Source organism: Triturus cristatus, chromosome 5_1, assembly GCF_964204655.1.
Source record: "Triturus cristatus chromosome 5_1, aTriCri1.1, whole genome shotgun sequence".
Taxonomy (NCBI): Eukaryota; Metazoa; Chordata; class Amphibia; order Caudata; family Salamandridae; genus Triturus; species Triturus cristatus.
Genome location: NC_140587.1, coordinates 773,873,172 through 773,892,787, shown reverse-complemented (window position 1 = coordinate 773,892,787; position 19,616 = coordinate 773,873,172). Strand labels below are relative to the sequence as shown.

At 48.5% G+C, this 19,616-nt stretch overlaps 1 protein-coding gene and 1 long non-coding RNA gene across 5 annotated transcripts in view; one reads left to right on the top strand and one right to left on the bottom strand.

Annotated features, from left to right (window-relative positions):
* RBBP8 (RB binding protein 8, endonuclease) overlaps window positions 1–19,616 on the top strand; it is a 513,323-nt gene that overhangs the window by 210,738 nt on the left and 282,969 nt on the right. The window lies entirely within an intron of this gene.
* LOC146831460 (uncharacterized) lies at window positions 5,521–7,616 on the bottom strand. 2 transcript variants are annotated; one of them, XR_014961292.1, is made up of 3 exons: window positions 7,470–7,610; window positions 7,114–7,179; window positions 5,521–7,031 (listed from the first exon to the last, which is right to left on the bottom strand). It is a non-coding gene; the product is annotated as an uncharacterized LOC146831460 (long non-coding RNA). The 2 variants fall into 2 exon arrangements; XR_014961291.1 differs by having other exon boundaries at window positions 7,114–7,616.

Below are 19,616 nucleotides of genomic sequence, written 5' to 3'. Positions count from 1 at the left end.
ACAGAAACTCTGGACCTTCGACATTCGACGAAAGAAGAAGACTGAAGAATCTCCCTTGTAGCCAAGGAGTGGCTACCCTGTGCAAACAGGCACCATCAAGAGACTACCCTTTGCTTTGCCCACGTTCTATGAGGAACCGACTGCAGAGCCCGACCAGAGCCTTGACTTCCAGACTTCTCCGACCCTGATCCACATCCACAGCAAAGCTGAGATCCGTGGAGGCGACGAGCGACGTGGGACCGGCTACCTGGGAAAAGTGGCTAGTAACTTAAAGCGCAGCTTCTGAGGCACCCTCGAAGTTGTGCACCGGGGATTGAGAAGCCCCAACCCCAAGCACCATCTGCACCGAAGATCAGCCCCCCACACTCCACGAGTCCTGCGTGGGGCCCTTCTGCATTTTCCTGCTTGCCGCGTCTGTCCGGTTGCTTGCCCGCTGGCTGGTGGCCTTTGTGACGACGCTCCCTGAAATCTTCTGCGCTGGTTTGGCTCCTCCAGACTGGCTCCCGCTTCTCTGCAAAGAAGAAGCACCCCAGACCTTCCTGGTCTGCACCAGAAGCAAGTCCTCCGTTCTTCGTGGGTTCAGCTTGCCAAGGCTTGGTGAGTCCTAGTCCAACTTCGACGCCGCCGACAGCAAGAGCCTTCGTGGGACAGCTCGCCTCCTGGTCCTGGTCGTCCTCGACGCTTCCTGGTCCTCCTGGCTGCAGCGACAAGCTTCACCTTCACCTGCAATCTTCACGACATCGCCTGGTTCCTTCCTGGTTCCACGTGGTCACTGGCTAGTGACCTTGACTCTGTCCCTTCTGCTTGCAGGTCTCCTCTCTTCTTGATCCCAGCCTTGGGATCCACCGGACACTCTTCACTGACTGCCTGTCAGCATCTTTCTTCAGGCATCCATAGGAGTCGACGACGAAAACTGACGCATCTTCACCCCTATGCACCCGCAGCCTGTGGGCTAGGTAACTTGGGTACTCCGGTGCTCATCAGGATAGTGACTATCCTAGTGTCTAGTTTTCCAGTCTCAACTTCCTAGCTACTCCGGAAGTGTCCTAAATCTATCGTTTTCTAAACTGTACTATTGCTAGTGACTTTTACGCATTACGCGTGAGTGTTTCCACTCTGCACACGAATCCCGTGGGCCTCCCACTTCCTAACTAACGCTAGTGTAGTGTAGCCCCAGCGCTTCCCTAGGCCTAGGCCTAATCTATTTCCGTGACAGTGGTCCTTATACCACTTACTTAGTATATGGTTTGCGTGGCCCCTAGGGCCTAACTGTATTACTTACCTGTGTGACTTAATGTATGCTTAAATAAGACTGTGTTGTACTTACCTCTAATCTCATAAAGAGTGCGGAGGGTTTGACTAGAATAAATACACTTTATTTTATATATATATCTGTTGTGGTGTCCTTTCATTTGGTATTCAAGGGATTATATATGGTATCACAGCTGGCTTCACATGCCATTCAGAGTTTAGCCTAAGACTGCTCTTGTCCATGCTACCACTAGGATAGCTGGTCTATAAGGTTGACTTTACAACCAATCACCATAAGGGTATTTGGACTGATATAAGGTGTACACTAGAACTAGTGACATCATACATCAGGCCAACTTCTCACAACTGTTAACTAGCCATGATTGAGTGCTTTGGCATTGAGCCTAAAGGCTTTGTTGGTTTATCGCTGTGCCTGTCACTAGATTAAAATTCACTTTGCTCTCCTATGCCTTTCCACTATTAAGTGTGACTGCCCACCACTGTCAGATCCATCATCCCACACAGCTGGTCCCATAATGTCTTACGAGGGACAATTGGGACATCCAGAAGAGCTCCAAGATGGCATTAAAGTTTTTTGCGACGTTTCTGCTTTCTCACACTCAATAGAAGACCTTTCAAATCTTTCTACTTCCAAATCCCCCCTACACCACCAATATAGCTCTTTATCTCCGTTTGGTGAGACAAGTTCCTAAATGCCTTCATGACACCATTTCATAATCTCTCAGCTCATTAGAAAGAATCACTTTAATCCCCCCTCAAAAGAAGTTGTCCATCGAGACACAACTCCTCTCTCACTGCCCAAAACGTTCTCTGCTCACCTTCAAACGGTGCAAACCACTCATTCTTGCAAAATGCCTTATTAATACCAAACACTCCATACACACTCTCACCCATTTTTCATAAGTAAAGTCATTCTACTTAAAAGAAAAATCTGATGTAACATTTTTTACTCTAGGCAAATACTGAACATCATATAGGAAATCTTGATTTCTCATTGAAACATAGCCATCTTGACTGATGTTCTGAGCGTACCATCGTTGTTTAATAACTTAGTTAAACGTTTATGACCACTTCTGAGAGTGAGTCTCCCACCTCACTTGTACTTCGTGTTCAATAGCCCAAACGCAAGTTGGAATTACCAATTACTTCTCTTACATTGGAGACAAGTGAGAAGCATAGGCGACAAATGCTTCCTTGCCAGAATCGTCAATCTAAGTAAGAACACTTCCCACCCCTTTGCCACTGGCATTAGTAGTAACAAAGGTAGTAGCTTTGGGCTGGAATCCCTGTAAATTCTGAACTTCACAAATAGCTTACTTGACTTCCAGTATAGATGTCTGATACTGCTTGGACTACAGGAACATGGTTTTGTTTCTTTTCTTTAGGTCTAATGCCATCACTGCTGATTTCGTGACCCAGATGGGTTACATGCTGATCCTCAAATTTACCTTTGTTTAATTCTGTAGTTGCCCCCTTGCTTTCCCAAACCTCAAGTACTTTCATCCTTTAAACAGACCACAGCCAGTATATCATCAGATAGCTCTAGCAGAAACCTTTGAAAGACCACAATAGACAACGGAGATCGAAACGACATACAAAAGTTTTGAAAACACCTAAATTGTGTAATGAAAGCCATCAAATGTCTACTCTCAGGACGTAAGGAAGTTTGGTGATATCATGAGGATGGGACTAGGATGGAAAACCACTTAGCATTCAGAGTGAAAGACAACGATCCGCAATGTTATCATTAGGTCCCCTTTAATCAACACCGATCCAAATTTTTCCAATGTCCCATGTTGCCACGACAAATGTGGAAATACTCTTTGACAATTCCACTGGTTAAATTATATGGGATTCATGCAGCCGCTTAAGTTCTAGTTTGACCTCATCATTTCTAATAAGAGGAAGATGCTTGGCTTTATTAATTTTGGTGAGGAATGAGACTGCAGCCTGATCAAATGTTTGCAACTCCCTGCTCTGACAGTGCAGGTGAGACTGCTCTTTGGGACACATAATTCTCTGGTAGTGTAATTCTCAGTTCCCTCCTTCACCTCCACCTCTTGCTCCTTTGGAATGAATTAGAGCAGGCTTACTTCATCCACATCCTGAGGGCGATCTGTAGTCCTTCTTGGGCTCTCTCCCCAGCTTTAGCCCTCTCTCCTTGCACATCGTCCACAGCACTGTCATGCTGAGGTTCTACATACAAAAATTACAGCTGCCAAAATTGAGGACAGGAAAACATTTAGGGAAAAATAAAATTGACAAATTTTAAATCAAAAGGCGTAAAAAAAATCCCAAAGTCTATTTTTGATGTCACTTTAAATTTAATCTTAAATCACTGTGCGGTTCTGCAAAACACAAGTCTTGGATTACACCTCTGAACACTGATACGAGAAATTAGATTATTAATTGGGTTTACTGGTATTCAAGTGGCAATTGCAGATGTGTGTTCTACCAGGTCTCACAAGGCAGGCATCTTGTCCCCTAGGTGCCTATCTCATCCTGACTATACAAATAATGGTAGTCACCAGATCTGATTTCGTCTTCTGATGAAGGACAAAGAGTACAACTCCCACTCCCCACCATTCATTCCAGTCTCTCCACTTTGGGCATCTCCTGCCACCTCCCCTTGAGAGACAAGTTCTTCCCACTTATCTCGTTGATCTCAAGGAAGAGGTTACGGATCTGATTAAAATCTCAAAATCTGGTTCGTCGGACGACCCTTAACCTCCAAGTTGCTACTCTAGCGGCCGATACAATGGGGTTAATAATAACCTACCTCTTCAAGTTGGTATGCAACTCAGGGGTCTTTCCATCTGTCTGGAAGACATCATCCATTTTGCCACTTATTAAAAAAAAAAAACCTTGCTTGATCTATTAGTTCACAACAGCTACCGCCCCATCTCCTCTCTCCCTGTACCTGCTAAGATCTTTGAAAAAGTCCTTAATAAACAACTGGTACAGCACATAGAGAGTAACAATCTCCTGGATGACACACAGTTCGTATTCAGAACTGAGTCTATACTTATTAAAGCAACAGAAGAGATTAGAATTTCATTAGATCCGGGTGGTAGGCAGCCTTTGATACAGTGAATCATGGGCTGCTGATGGATCGCGTGGGCAGGATCGTGGTGGCAGAAACAGCTTGGAGGCTGCTAAACTCCTTCCTCATCAAGCAAGAGCAATCTGTACGGCTTGGCGATTTTTAATCCCTCCTTCTTTTTCTCTCCCATGCAGGGTCCCACTTGGTCTTCTCTCAGCCCCACTCTGTTTAATGTTTGTTACCCCCCTGGCAGAATTGATTCAGTCCTTTTGGTTTTTCATTGACGTATACATAGATCGTCTTCTCACTGGCCACAGAGGATAATGTTGTTTCCACCAGATTTTGCAACTGTGTGAGGGCAGTTAGCTGTGGATGGCTACACATTGCCTCAAACTAAACTCCAGCATAACTGAGGGTTTGCTGTTTGGGGCCCAGCCATCCTTTTGGCCTCCGCACTGGTGACCTGCAGAGCTAGGCCCCCTTCCTGTCCCAGTGAGGGTGGTAAAGAATTTAGGAGTTCTCATCAACAATAAATTGAAGTACACTGACCAGATTAATGGAGTCACCTCCACTGCGTTTTTCACCCTCAAAATGATTAAGAAAATCCTACCTTTTATTCCGGTGTATGTGCAAAAAACAGCGGTCACTTCTCTGGTCCTGCCTAGGATCGATTATTGCATTCGGGTATATTTGAACGTACATCAACATGTTTTAAACAAACTGCAGACCTTGCAAAATGCAGCAGCTGAAGTCCTTTCAAGATCCCCAAATACCAATCTGTCTCCAGGATAATCATGAAACTACAGTAGCTACCCGTTAGGCAAAGAATTATCTTTAAAGTGCTCTGCATAATCTTTAAGGCACTCCATAATCAGGGCCCACCCTTTCTGAGAATCCACCTATTCTGGTATACTCCAGGTAGGTCTCTGCGTTGTTCATCCGCCAAACTGGTGGCAATTCAGAGTTTCAGACGTGCAAAGTGGGGTGGCAGAGGCCTTGTGCTGGGTGCATCTAGAGCCTGAAATGACTTCCCTTTGCAAATTAGAACGAACCCTAATCTCCTGGCTTTTAGAAAGTCTTTGAAGACATTGCTCTTCTATTCAACGTAATCTTCCTCTGGATGCGGTAGGTTCGGTATCTCAGCTAGCGCCAAGACACCACTTTTGGTATTCGAGCGCTTAAGAAAACTATATAACATATTCACATTTTATTTTTTTACTTGTTTTTATTGCAGTTTTCATCAAAGTATACAAGGAAAATAAAAAGGAAGGGTACACTTTCATTGCCACAATGTGGATTACTTGAAGTACAAATTAACAAGTATTGATATAAATGTATCCGCACTTAACGCTGATTGAGCCATAATCTTTCAATGTAAAAGCAACAACACAGGCGCATGAAATAAAGACATTTGAAATAGACATTATAGCAAGCCCGATCCATAGGACTGAATGGTCGATCCAATAATCATTACATTCTATTTGATACTTCAATCAGCAAGCACAGGGTGTGATAATAAATAGGAGCGAAGTGGCTGCCAGATATTTTTGGGGCGAACAAAGCGATACCAAAGGGGATGATGGACGGAGATGTTTTTGGGGCGGGCGGCAAGCGGAAGCAGGGACGAGTACACATCGCTAGTCATATCACAGTACATCATATCTCTGAGCCATGCCTTCACTGAGGGCAACGCAGTTTTTTAGCTAATACTAACGCAATGGCAGTAAAGCGTCTGATCCCCCAACTCAACGCAAGTGTATATCCCAGCAGGGCAAGTAAGGGTGTGTGCGAAAGCTCAGCCTCAATCATCTGCTCGATATGTTCAAACACCGCTTCCTAGTAGACCAGCACAGCAGGACAGTTCCATGCTAAATGGATAAAATCAGCCTTTGCCGTCGCAAATCTCTGGCAGTGATCTGGCTTTGAGCGGTCCATTTTGGCGAGTAACATTGGGGTGACATAAATTCTATGTAGATGCTTGAAATGCAAGAGTTTGTGTATAATTATTTGACGCAACCTTGTCTGCCCATAACAATATGCCCACATCTTGTCAGTCACTGGGTGTGCTAAATCCCTCTCCCAGGCCGCGCGGGTTCCACCACTCATCATTGGTCGCAGCGCTTGAGCCTGTCAGTATAGTCTAACGACTAAATTTGCACCATCGGCCGTCGCAATAACTGTAGCCAGAGGGGGAAGTTCCATAGGTTCTGCAGTTGCGGGCGGAGTGCGGCAGCAAGCACAGTCCGCGTTCTGTGCACCAGGAATCGGTCAAGTATGGTAACATCTCGATCCGCTGTTATATCCGCCACCGTTCGTAGGTGGCCATTTTTTAACATGCCGCCTACATTGTGTACTAGACAGCGGGTGCGAGCCTGCTGTGTCAATGTTTGTCATGGGCGCTATCCAGTGATTACTTAAAATCAGTAAGTGTGGAGTATACAGGTACTCAACCCCTAGGTACCTACGCAGGCGCTCCCAGGCCCAACTCGTGGTCTGTAGGATATGTGTCAGATTTCAGGTCCAGGCCACAGGAGTCGACGATGGTCCCTATGCCCTTCCACCTCAACTGTTACCGAAAATAAGAGTTCTGCGTCACGGCTAAAGCAGGGGGGAAAGGGGAAATGGGAGAAACAGAGAGAGACAGCCTTCGCGTCGGAGAACTGGGGTCCTCACTTGCCTCTGGTCTATGTGGTTGGAGCGTCTTCTGTAACTGCACCTGAGAGAGAAAGCACACCTTATGAACTTGGTAACAACCTCACTATTGCTAATTATATACTTGGTTTCTTCACAATATTTACCCCTTAGACCTAAGGCTGTTGCTGCTCTCTACACTGAGGTTATTAAGATGTCTGTCACAGCAGCACCTGTATGGGGTGACAAGAAAACATAAACAACCACACACCCCTTGATCGCTGCTCTTATTCTGATTACATTTTTGTATTTACCCCTCTGTTCTTATGTAACAGCTCCACAATTAATTACAAGAATATAATGTCCATCAATATGTTTGTCCTTTCTATACTGGTGCTCAATATTTTCTTCTGTAACAAACACCTTCTACTTCAGTCTTTTATGCCTTTTATTCGTGTTTGCGATTGTTTTCTCGGCGTGTGACATTTCCCAAAGAGTAAAAAAAGAAAATGATTCTCTGTACCTTGGTTTGTCGTGTTTCGAGGCACAGCTTACCACTGGGTAGCACTCCGGAACTTCTTCTGACTGAAGATACACAAGTGCAGAAATGTTACCTCACATATGTTCACAAATGACTCTAGACAGTCTATTGCCACAGCTGAGCTTTTCCTGTTGGGATTCTCCCTCGTTGCGCATGCGTTGGGTTGATCGTTATTGAATTTCATCTAATGCTAAATGCGGAACTGAATGGACGCTACTCGCGTCTCTCAAGAGAAACTAAATTTTGTCACAAAAATGCCTGCGCGTTGAGGAGACACTTCCTCCACGCACAGTTACAGTTGAAGTGCGCAGTTCCTTCGCGGAACATGCGCATTGGGCACTCTGCCGGTCGCGAGTCCAAAAATACTAGACCGCGATCCGGGAATTAAACAGTTCTCGCCAGCGCTGCCATTTCCATTGTGTGAGTCTTTTATTAACCTCACGCAGTGTTTTAACATAAGTTTGGAAACCAGATGTCGTCTTAACCAACGGGGGTATTTCCTCACATTCCTCAAGCGCTGATTCTTTTGTCCTTTTTAGGTCTCGCCTGACCCAGCGCATGCGCTGGTCTGGCGAGACTTATTGAGAGGGCTCCAAAAAGTGCTACCAGGTCAGCATAGAGCTACAGTGCATGTGCGCGGGTGCGCGCGCCGCGCTTTACCGCGATTACTTTCACTTTAGCGGCCGCTTTGATGTTTGATCGTGATCGCGATCACTTTTACTTTCGCGGCCGCACGGCAGCTTTGCATAGCCAATAGGTCTTGCTTTTGGGACCTTATAAGTATTTAGTTGTGCAACTGTTGCATGGCTAAACACTTATAAGGTCCCAAAGGCGAGACCTATTGGCTATGCCAATGCTTGTTGCTCCCGTCACTTGTACTATTGCCACGGCGGTCTTGACAGTATGAATTTCAGCCGGAGTTCTCCTAAGTTCCCGTGGAAAAATGGAGGAGAGTGGGTAAGGACGGGCCTAGGTGTGCTCAGGTTTCAGGAATTGGAGGCGAGCGTCCGGGGTGATACCAAAAATAGGCGTAATGCGCCTGTGCTATTAAATAATACAAGGAAAAATCAGGTACCCCGAACCCTCCCCTTTCAAAGGGCTGAATAAGTGTCTTCCAACCCGGTTGTCTCCCAGCCCATATCAATCGAGTCAGCATTCCTCTGAGGGTTTTAAAAAAGGTTACCGTGAGGGGGATGGGAATGTTTTAAAAAAGATATAAAACCTGGGCAGCACGACCATCTTAACTATGACAATGCGTCCCGCCATCGATCGAGGCAATGCAATCTAGCGATCTATCTGCCCGGAGAGCTTATCTATAGCCAGACCATAATTTAACCGCACTTCTTCCGAAGCAACGCGGTGTATAGTGACCCCGAGGTATTTAGGGGGTTCATCACACCAGCGCAACGGGAGCTCCAGCATAAAAGGCGTGGTGGCATCAGTTAACAGAAACATTTCAGATTTTTTTCCAATTGATGAGTAGCCCAGAGAAGACGCCAAACTGCACCACCTCCCTCATAATAGGCGGAAGATTCAGGGCAGGTTCTCCGACAAACAAAAGGATGTCGTCCGCATATAGTGTCGCTAGTACGGGACTTTGGTGAAACCCTATCCCCCGCTGCAGGTGCCGTTATTGCAGTTGCCGCACCAGCGGATCCATTGCGATAATAAAAAGTAAAGGTGATAGCGGACATCCTTGCCGGGTCCCCCACGACAGTACAAATCTACTAGACAGTAGCCCGTTTATCCGTAGTTGTGCAACTGGGTTAGTGTACAGAAGGCAGACTAAGGACCGAAAATTTTGAGAGAATCTAAGTTTACTCTATGCTGCATACAAGAAATCCCACTCCAAAGAATTCAGCATCTAATAAAATCGCCGCAGCAGGGAGCTTGCGATAAATCTGGTTAATGATTAAGAATAATGTACGTAGATTCATTGATGTTGACCTGTTAGGCATGAAATCCGACTGAAAGGGAGATCTAATCTGCCCAAGTATGAGCGAGATGCGTGTGGCCAGTACCTTGGCCAATATTTTATAGTCTTGGTTTAAATGGGACAGCGGACAGTACGAGGCACAGCTGTCGGACGGTTTACCCGGTTCTAATAGTAAAGTTACTATTGCCTCACGCATTGTGGGAGGGAGTTCACCCGAGTCCAGCGCCTCCGCGTAAACCTCCAGTAACTGCGGGACGAGATGCTCCTTGTAAGCCTTATAAAACGCCCCACGGAGGCCATATTTGCCAGGGTCCCGCAAGCCCTCCAGGCTATCTATGGCCTCAATAATTTCATCTGCTCTAATAGGCAAGGACAGGAAGTCTCGTTGCCCTCCCTCAATCCACACCATTGCTATTTTGTTGAGATATTCCGTCAACGACTCACCAGTCGGTGGCGAACATGTGGTATACAAGCGAGTGTAATAGGATAAAAAACGAGCTTGAATGTCAGCACTGTCAGTAATATGGGCGCCATTTGTCTCTCGGAGCCGCGTAATATACGTGGCATGGTGCCTGAGGGTAAGTAAGCGAGCCAGAGTGCGCCCTGACCTCTCTCCCTCACCATATACCCGGGCATGGGCATACATCCCCAAGTAAGACGTCTCCTGCTGCGCCAGTTCCTGGAACTTAATAGTGTGGCATGCCGATGCAACAAAGCTGGACCCGCACCAGTCAATGCCTGTGCATCTAACTCCCTCTCAGCGACCTCCAGCTCTCGGCGAATTGTTCAGAGCACCCCAGTCTTTTTAGCAATGCAAATGCCCCTAATGTAGACCTTAAGTGGGGCGTGGCTAGCCGCGTAAGATGGCGGACGTGTCTTGGCGAGGCTCCGGACCGGGGGGGGGGGGGGATCCGTCTGAAATGCCCAAAACTGACCTGCACTTGCCATAGACATTGCTGTGTGCTGGTGGGAAGACCCGGTGCGGATAAGAACGAAGTCCGATTGCCGAGATCAGCGGCAGCCCGGAGCTCTGGGAGACAGCCGTCAGTGGCGGCCTACCCGCGAGGTGCAGAAGAGACCGGGAGGTCGATTTCTGCGTAGGGCGACAGACGCGGCGCGCTGGATACTTCAGGATGGGTTGGAGGCCCCTCGGCTCGGCAGCCCCGCACTAACTCCCGCACGCGGTGGCGTTTGGATTAACCCCTACTCTGCTGCCGGCGATCCTGAGGTGGCCCTGCGCGACTCCGCGACACAAGCAGTCGGTGAGTGCGATGGTGCGGGCCGGGGCCTAGATCAACATAGACCGGCCTCCTCCCCCCCTGCAATGCGGAGTTCCGCGCACATACCCGACTCTGGATCTGCACCCTGCGGGGAGGGAGGGGCCACCACGGGAAGACCCAACCAAGTACGCCAGCCTCTCTTCTCCTCAACACCCCCTTCCCCACTCACAGAGACTTCATTCCAGCGGTCATGAGACCGGAGGAGACACTACTTACCTGAACTCACCCGGTTACAGCCCACACGCCCGTCAGCCATTACGACTGGACAGATGATACGGCACTAGGGCACTCACTCGCACACAGCCTGATGAGGACCGGAGAGATACACGGTGCCATAGTGCAGCACAGACCGAAGGACAGGACGGTGGGAGCACGGGGTCCACCCCCCTAGCACAGTGCCGGCACAGTTGGGACTTGGGGCCTCGGGAGGGCAGCTCTGGTTTTATGCTGGGTTGGTGCGGACCAGATCTAGGTCCGACAGTTATAGTCCCCCTTTTCTAGGACGCGAGCTTGCTGCCCACTGTGCGCGCCCACCTCGATTACTTACTATCTCTCCTAGTGCAGTACCTCAACCATTGTCACTTCCACCGTACCACAAGAGGGGACCAGGACCTCACTCGCTTCTTGAGGCTCACCCTGGGCAGACTGCTCCACGAGGACGACGTACACTGGTGAGTGGGCGACACTCCCCTCCGAACTAAGTGAGCAGCAAAGTTAGAAAGTTAAAGGGAAAACAATGGATGGTCACCCTAGTGTCAGTGGACACACTACTGCGCTGGAGACCTCTAGTAGGCCTACGACTACAGAGAGTACCCCCCGACAAACTGGACCTAATCCTGAAAGAAATTCGCGGATCTAGGTCAGTACTCGAACAACAACTTGGAACTCTAACATCTGGCTTTACATTGCTCAAAGCAGATAATGAAAAGCTGGCCGGGACAGTCCAGGAGCACGATAGAACCCTCAAAGGTCTCGCACCCCACCAACAAGTCTCTAGCCTTCAAGATCGGGTGGAAGATGCCGAGGGCCGCAATAGGCGTATTAATATACGCGTAATTGGTCTTCCTGAACGCAGCAAAGGGCCCAAAGCGGCGGATTTTATGGTGGAATGGTTCAAAGAACACGTAGCTCACAGCGGTCTCTCGCCATACTTTTGTGTAGAAAGAGCTCATCGGATACCAACAGGAGCACCGAAGCCGGGGGCACCCCCACGACTACTAATTGTTAAAATATTGAACTATAGGGACCGTGATGTCCTCTTTCAAAAGGCAAGGGAAAAAATACTGATTCAGTACGAAAATCATCATATCTCGTTGTACCTGGACTACACAGTTTTAGAACAACGACAATGATCCTCTTATCAAGCCATCAAGAAAAAACTGCGGGCGGCTCAACTCAAATATGCCTTGTTGTTCCCAGCCCGATTCAAGATCGTCCATGACAGAAAAACCTACTTCTTCGACAGCCCAAACGACGCCAAGGAGTGGCTGGAAGTCATGGATCTTGATTTAAGCCAGAGTGGCCAGTCAGAGTCGCTAACTCAGGTTCCCAGCAAACCGCAGAGACATGTGCACCGCCGGACACAGAAAAGCACCCCAGGTAAAGTCCACACCGGCCCGACTCCAGAACAGCAGCAAAGGGACAGAGAGGGTGCTCTGGCCATAGCTGGATCGTTTAGAGATATCAATGCTAAGATTCCCACTGACTCTGAGGACAGCACCCTGCATTCGGACTCCGAGCACAGTCTTACCCTGTTCCCCTCTGTAACAGCTCAGTCCGTAGACTAATTAGTGGGCATCTGAAGCTATGCACCGATACCTGGTGAACACGCTCACTCGAAGTGCTTGATGAGCAGGGTGCACCCACGATATGGGAAATACCACTGACCTACTAGTCTAAACTGTATCCTTTTTGCCACACTGAATCAGCAACTGTTAAGTTGCTCAGAACTGAGTAGATATGTCACTGGTTTCCACATTCTACACATGGTATATATTCACTCTGTTCCTTTGATGCTGTATACATGTCTAAGGTCATACACTGCTTAATTTGCTCTAGTCTAATATGGTCTGTGGCACTAATGATAAAATGGCTGTTATGATATGTTCATCTCCCCCCCGCACCCCCACCGGGCTCCGTTGAGCCGCCAAGACTTCATATTTGCAATATTCACAGTATGGACGGTGGCAGCGATACCTCACTCAGCGTACGCACCTTTATGTTTAAATTGTACGTTAACATCTGTTGTTGGGCCCAGCATAGTTTGCAGGCTGTGCCAAGTATTCTTAGTTTTACGGGGAAAGAGAACTCCTGGTCTGCAATAGGTCACGAGCTCTGAAATTCAAGGAGCTTTACCTTTTATCATGTCTTATGTCTAGAGATCACATTGCTGTAGGCTCCTACAACCTGTTGACCTGGAATGTGCGAGGCCTAGGGGCGGTCCAGAAAAGGCACTGGGTACAAGCATCCCTACTTAGGCGCCAAGCCCACATAGATTTCCTTCAAGAATCGCACCTTACCGACTCAGAAGTTCAGAAAACCCACAGGAAATGGCGAGGCCAGATATTACTACTCCGCATTTGCTAGAGGTGCGGCCATCTGGATTCGACACGGGGTCCCATTCACGGAAATAGAATGTCGCATAGACGACCAGGGAAGATATGTCTTGTTGAAGGGCACATTAGATAGAAGGGCCGTCCGTGGTCCTGGGAAGTATATACGCCCCAAATGTCGACCAGGACAAATTCTTTCAACGGTTGGGCTTGGCTTTGGTGGGATACAATCCCATGGATTCTGGGGGGATATTGCAATGCGGTGCTAGATTTGGCCCTGGACAGATCACACCCCCCATTACATGGTGCTAGCGTCTGCAAGCTGGCAGAACTACTAAACTCCTGGCTGGAGGGGTGGGTCTTGTCGGACGTGTGGAGACGCTTGCACCCTACACACAAAGAGTACTCCTTTTATTCAATAGTCCACCAACTCCACACTAGAATAGATAGATTCCTATGCTCCAACAACATTATCACACAGGCCCGGCACTCCACCTACTTAGCCAAAACCCTCTCGGATCACAACACCCTAGAACACACACTTCTTTGGGGAAAATACCGACCCCAGTGCCCACATGGAAACTGAGACCACAGTTGCTAGAGGATGGCCCGTTCCGGGCGGCTCTCTCCACTGCCATCACTAATTATGTGTCTGAAAACTGGAATACGGCCTCATCAAACCTAATAGACTGGGACGCACTTAAAGTGGTCGTGAGGGGGACTGCAATCGGACAGATAGCAGGGGCCAGGCAAGAAACACACCAGAGTCTGATCAGAGTGGAAAACTTAATGACTTCATTCGAACAAGAGGCAGTGACAGACCCAAGCAAACGGGATGCTCTACAGAATGCCCGCATTAGTCATGCTGAAACTCTTGAGATGCTACGACGGATAGACCATAGCGCCTTTATACAACAGAAACCCACTGAGGCAGATAGGGCTGGGACTTTATTAGCTCGTAAGTATATAAGGCAGCCCTGGAAGCCGGCCACCTACCACAATCCACCATGCAAGCACTGGTTACGTCCATACTTAAGTCGGGCCGGGACAGTACTGATATCTCCCAACTACAGGCCGTTATCCTTATTAGCAACTGAATATAAAATCCTAAGTAAAGCACTTGCTAATCGGATACAGCCATATCTAAACACCCTTAACCATAGTGACCAATGCGGGTTCCTACTGAATCGCAGCACGTCCCTTAACAGAAGACTGCTACACTATGTCATGAAAGCTGCCTCGGCGGATTATCAGGCCGCGGGTTGCTTGGCCCTAGATTCACGGCAGGCCTTCGACTCCATTACTTGGGACTACATGTTTGCGGCCCTGCACCGCTTTGGCTTCCCTGATGCATATCTAAAATGGGTGCACCTATTCTACACCTCCCCCACGGCTAGGGCCCGCACAGGACAGCATAGCTCACACGAGTACACGATCCACAGGGGTACACGACAGGGATGCCCTCTATCTCCCCTGCTATGGGTGCTGGCGTTAGAACCCCTAGCAATAGCTCTAAGGCAGTCTTCGGAATAGTTGGGATTACCCATCGATGGCACTGCCCACCTCACCTCCATATACGCTGACGATATTCTTCTATACCTTCGAGACTTAACTGCCGAGACAGCACCCCTCCCCACTATTCTCTCCACTTTCAAAAGAATCTCAGGCCTCGCAATTAACCCGAGGAAATCACATGCCTTTTTCTTCCAAGATGGACCTCACCCCGATGAGTGGCAATTCGGTACCCATACTTTACCAGTAGCCCACACCACATTTAAATACCACGGAAAACAGGTATATCGGTCACAAGCGGATCAATTGGATGGTAATCTCTTGAAGGCCATCACGGCATTGCGTTCTAGCGTGGCCTTTTGGATATCCTTGACCCTGTCGGTGATGGGTCGAATCGCCATCTCCAAGATGGTGGTGCTACTATACTTTTTCATGAATTTACCTATAATGATGCCGCAATCAATATTCCGCACCCTGAACACTCTATTAGTGGAGCTCATCTGGGGTACGGGCCGCAGGAGAGTGGTGAGCCTTCAGAAATTGCAATTAAAATCCCATAAGGGGGGCCTGGGGGTCCCCGACTTCAGGGCATACTATTATGCTGGTCAACTTCAGTGGTTGTCCTATTGGACAGCGGGGAGGAACCTACAAGAAATCGGCTATACACTAAGGGATATCGACCAGAGCACGCTACATTCCATGATCCTACTCAAAGCCAAAATTCCTTCGGAGGGTCCGCCACTATTGACGACCGCTCTACAATGCTGGTAGAAGGCTTTGCAGTACACCTCAGAAGCGACCCCTTACTCATCTAACATTCCGGTATTGGGTATTCCCACCCCTCGAGGCAGGCTCACAAAGGCTAAAATGCGCGACTGGACAGAGGCCGGGGTGGACGAAGTTGGGGCTTTTTTTGGTGAGAGTAATCTCCTCGACCATGACACCTTCATACAGACCACTGGAGCACCCGCGCGCTTATACCTCGTGCATGCAGTAGTATCACATTACATTAGGAACACATGGGCACCCCATTGTACGGAACCCCCGCAACACGAACTGGTTCATGTACTATACTACATAGGGAACGGAGGCCATCTGGTCAGATGGCTATGCACTGGTATTCGGGCACATGCGGCACTCTCACTTACACCTCTTAGAATTAAATGGGAAATGGACGCAGGCAAAGAACTGACTGACAAAAGCCTGGGCGAGCATGCTCGTGCATCCCAAAAGGGTGTCCCGCAACGCCAAATTGAAATTCATACAAACAATGGTACTACACAGGTCCTACTTTACCCCACAAAGAATACACCGCATGTTCCCGGAGGCCCAACACTGCTGCCCCCGTTGTAAGGGAGATGAGGCGGATTTCATTCATATGCTATGGACTTGCCCACGCATACAAACTTACTGGAATGGAATTCGTCATTCCTTAGCAGAGACCACACACATCACAGATCAGGACAGCATCTTAGAGTGCCTCATGGGTCTCCGTAAACGCACTAAAGCCCAGAAAGTACAACAGCGATTTTTGGACCTCGCCCTAATACTAGCAGTGAGGGCCCTCACTAAAAGATGGAAATCCCCTAGGTGCCCCTCGTTAACTAGCTGGCAGGAAGACATGATACAATGGGGGGGTGCAGAAAGTGCGGCACTTAGACGTGAGGAGGCGAGAGGACTACGAAAACAACCTATCTCTATGGAATGGGACATTATGTTGGAGGACTTTAAGCAACTAGATTTATTACCAGCACAGGGCACTCCTACACAATAGCCTATCCTCACACCTTCAGGATACGAGGCTACACACGCACAGACACCGGCCATCATTCCTTTGGTCATAGGCAGAATAGGACCAATAGTACCTTATGATTAATCCAAATAGACAATAATACACACAGGTAAATGCAGACTGGGAGGGGAGGGTGATGGGAGGTGGGTGAGGTGGATGGGTATGTTAAAAATTAGTTTGAACAGAAACAGGTATTCTACTACGGATGTTGGAGTAATGTGGTTATAAACTTATATGAATACGATATTACTATTATTAGAAAAGAGCTTGCACAACTCATATGTATACATTTGGAAGTTATATCATATTAGGACATATGTTATGTATTTGCTCGAAAACCAACAAAACGGGGAAAAAAGTCTGTATACCTAATGTCATTGTAATACGCTGTAAAGGTCTCAATAAAGTGTGTTAAAAATAAAAAGTAGACCTTAAAGGCCTTCCTTAGGGTGGCATAATGAGGCACTGACCCCGTATTTATTTGAAAGTGCTCCACAATTGCGTCCCGTACTTCACTTCTAAAGACAGTATCAAGAAGTGCCTCAGCAGGAAAGCGCCAGGCCATGGATGGACGTACAATAGCGGGCAAGCCTAGTGACAAAAGGACAGGAGAATGATCGAGAGAGTGCGTGGCAGGTGGTCCACCTCCCTTATGTTGATAAGCAAATCAGGGGTAACGTACCAACGATCTATGCGGGACCAGCTTCCATGTGGCGCCGAATCGAAGGAAAACCCCCGAGTTGCTGAGTACCAGTGCCGCTAGGCATCCGCCAGCGGGTGTGTATTTATTAACGCCTGTAGCTCCCTCACGGAGCCTGGTTTAGTTTGGTGCCCAGCTCCAGTAGTGTCCGTCCCGGTCTCTAAAGCAACATTAAAGTCACCGCCAGGTATAATAGAGTCTACTGGCATGGCAGTGACGAGGGTTGAGATATTGGCAGAGAAGCCACGAGCGTCCACATTAGGAGCGTAAACATTCACAAAGAGCAATTGCTGCGCGCCTATGGATCCTGTCACAAGGAGATTGCGACCCTCTGGATCCTCTACCACACTCTGAACAGCGAACGGTAGTGTTTTACGAATCAATATGCAGACTCTCTGGGAATAAGTGCTATACCCTGCAAAGAATCGATTGCCCCCCCCCTCCCCCCCCTCCCCCCCACCCAAGCAGCTGCAAAGCTACTGCTCGGAACTTAATGGGTCCTCCAGCAGCATTGTGACATGTACGTTATGCCTAGTCAAATACTCAAGTACTTGTCGGCCCTTATGCAGGGTTGAGAGCCCTCTGACGTTCCATGTCATGCACCACAATTCAAATTCTCCAAGCCGCCCCCCTGCGCCCGTACTCCTATGTGTCTCAATGAAACAGTACGCTTATGATTGGATAGCCAAATGTCAATAGTGTCCATGACCTGTGTACAAATAAAGAAGACAAAGATCATCAACTGGAATCAACTCCCACTCGCCCCTCACCCACATCGGATACCCACCCAACCTGTATCTGGTGAATCTCAAGACGTGTCAATACAACAGAACAGGCAAACCAAAGAAAAAAGCCCCGCACAGAGTGCGAGTCGTGGGAGATCTCCCAGGGGGTCAGCAATGCCCCGAGCAAGCCACGAGTCATTGTAACAATACACCATCAATTGTAAGTAACTGCATGCATGCAAAAATAGTATGTCATACGTATCTCCGATGAAGAACAGGAGTGAGCAAGAGGAAAAAAAGCATTGTAATGGTCAATTCGTTAGAGGTGGCGGAGTCCGCACCAGATTCAATAGCACCTCAAGGAAGTGGGGAGCACCCAGCCGGTTGCCTCATTCCCATAGTACATACTTGTGTCTATTTTCCAGGTGAGGTGGGCCTGTCCGACTTATGGCGCTTCCAGTGCTCTGCAGCCTCTGCCGGTGTGTCGAAAATAAAGGTTTTGCTGCCGAGCTGCACACGCAAGCGTGCCGGATATAGCATAGCATATCGGATGTTTTCATTTCTCAGTGTTTGTTTGATATCCTGGTATTTTCGCCTGGCCTCCTGCACCATAGGTGTGAAGTCTGGGGAAAATGAGTCATTCCCTGGAACTGCAGGTCCCCCATTTTCCGGGCCCTCCTGAGCGCAACATCTTTGTCATGATAGTTTAACAGTCGCACAATTACAAGATGGGGAGGCGCACCAGGAGCAGCCCTGGGGACTAGGGATCGATGAGCACGCTCCACCGCAAATGTAGATGAGAAACTGTCCCTGCCGAAGAGTTCTGTCAAAACCTGTTCCACAAACGCTTCCATGGGCCCAGTATTGGTGGACTCTGCAATCCCTGCAATTTGCTAATTATTGCGGCGCGATCGCACTTCGAGATCCTCTGCCTTCGCCGCGGTGGTTTCAGAAGTCGCTCCACACGCTCAAGGCCTTGGTTCATTGCGACGTGTGCATCCTTGATGTCGGAGATACGCTTTTCTGCCGTGTCTATGAGGGCTTTGTGGTGTTTCAGGCAGCCGTGCATGCCATCCATTCATGCGCCCAGCTCATCAAATCGCACATCTATGACCTTAAACCCAGCACGCAATTCAGCCATGATGGCAGCTGTTCCCTCCATCCTAGCGCCGCCAACTACGGAATGGTCTAACCGCTCAGGGGGATCCTCCCGTGGCATGTCGTCCCCACCATCCTTCCTGGGAGTTTTGGAGGCCTCGAAGGTAAGCTGCCTCTGCTTGGGGTCACTTCGGCCCATGTCGGTTAATCAGCAATAATGGCAAGGCAGCCAACCAGCTATTCAGTCCAAACAGCGCAGCGTAGAGCACAGGGTAGAAAGAAGGGCACTGCAAGCCCTTTATGTCTCAGAGCAGGACACAGGGCGTAATTACATCTCTCACCCTGCCGATATGAGAGCAAGGTACACTCCAGGCAAAGGCGCTGATACTAACATTAATCAGAGGCACAGGGGTTCATAACTGAGCAATGGCTCTCCTACAGCCTCCCTGCCAAGTCGGCGCCACCTCCAGTTCGCAACAGGGCTCGACACTCTCAGCCCTCTGCCTCGATGCAGGGCGCCATTTCAAACAGTAT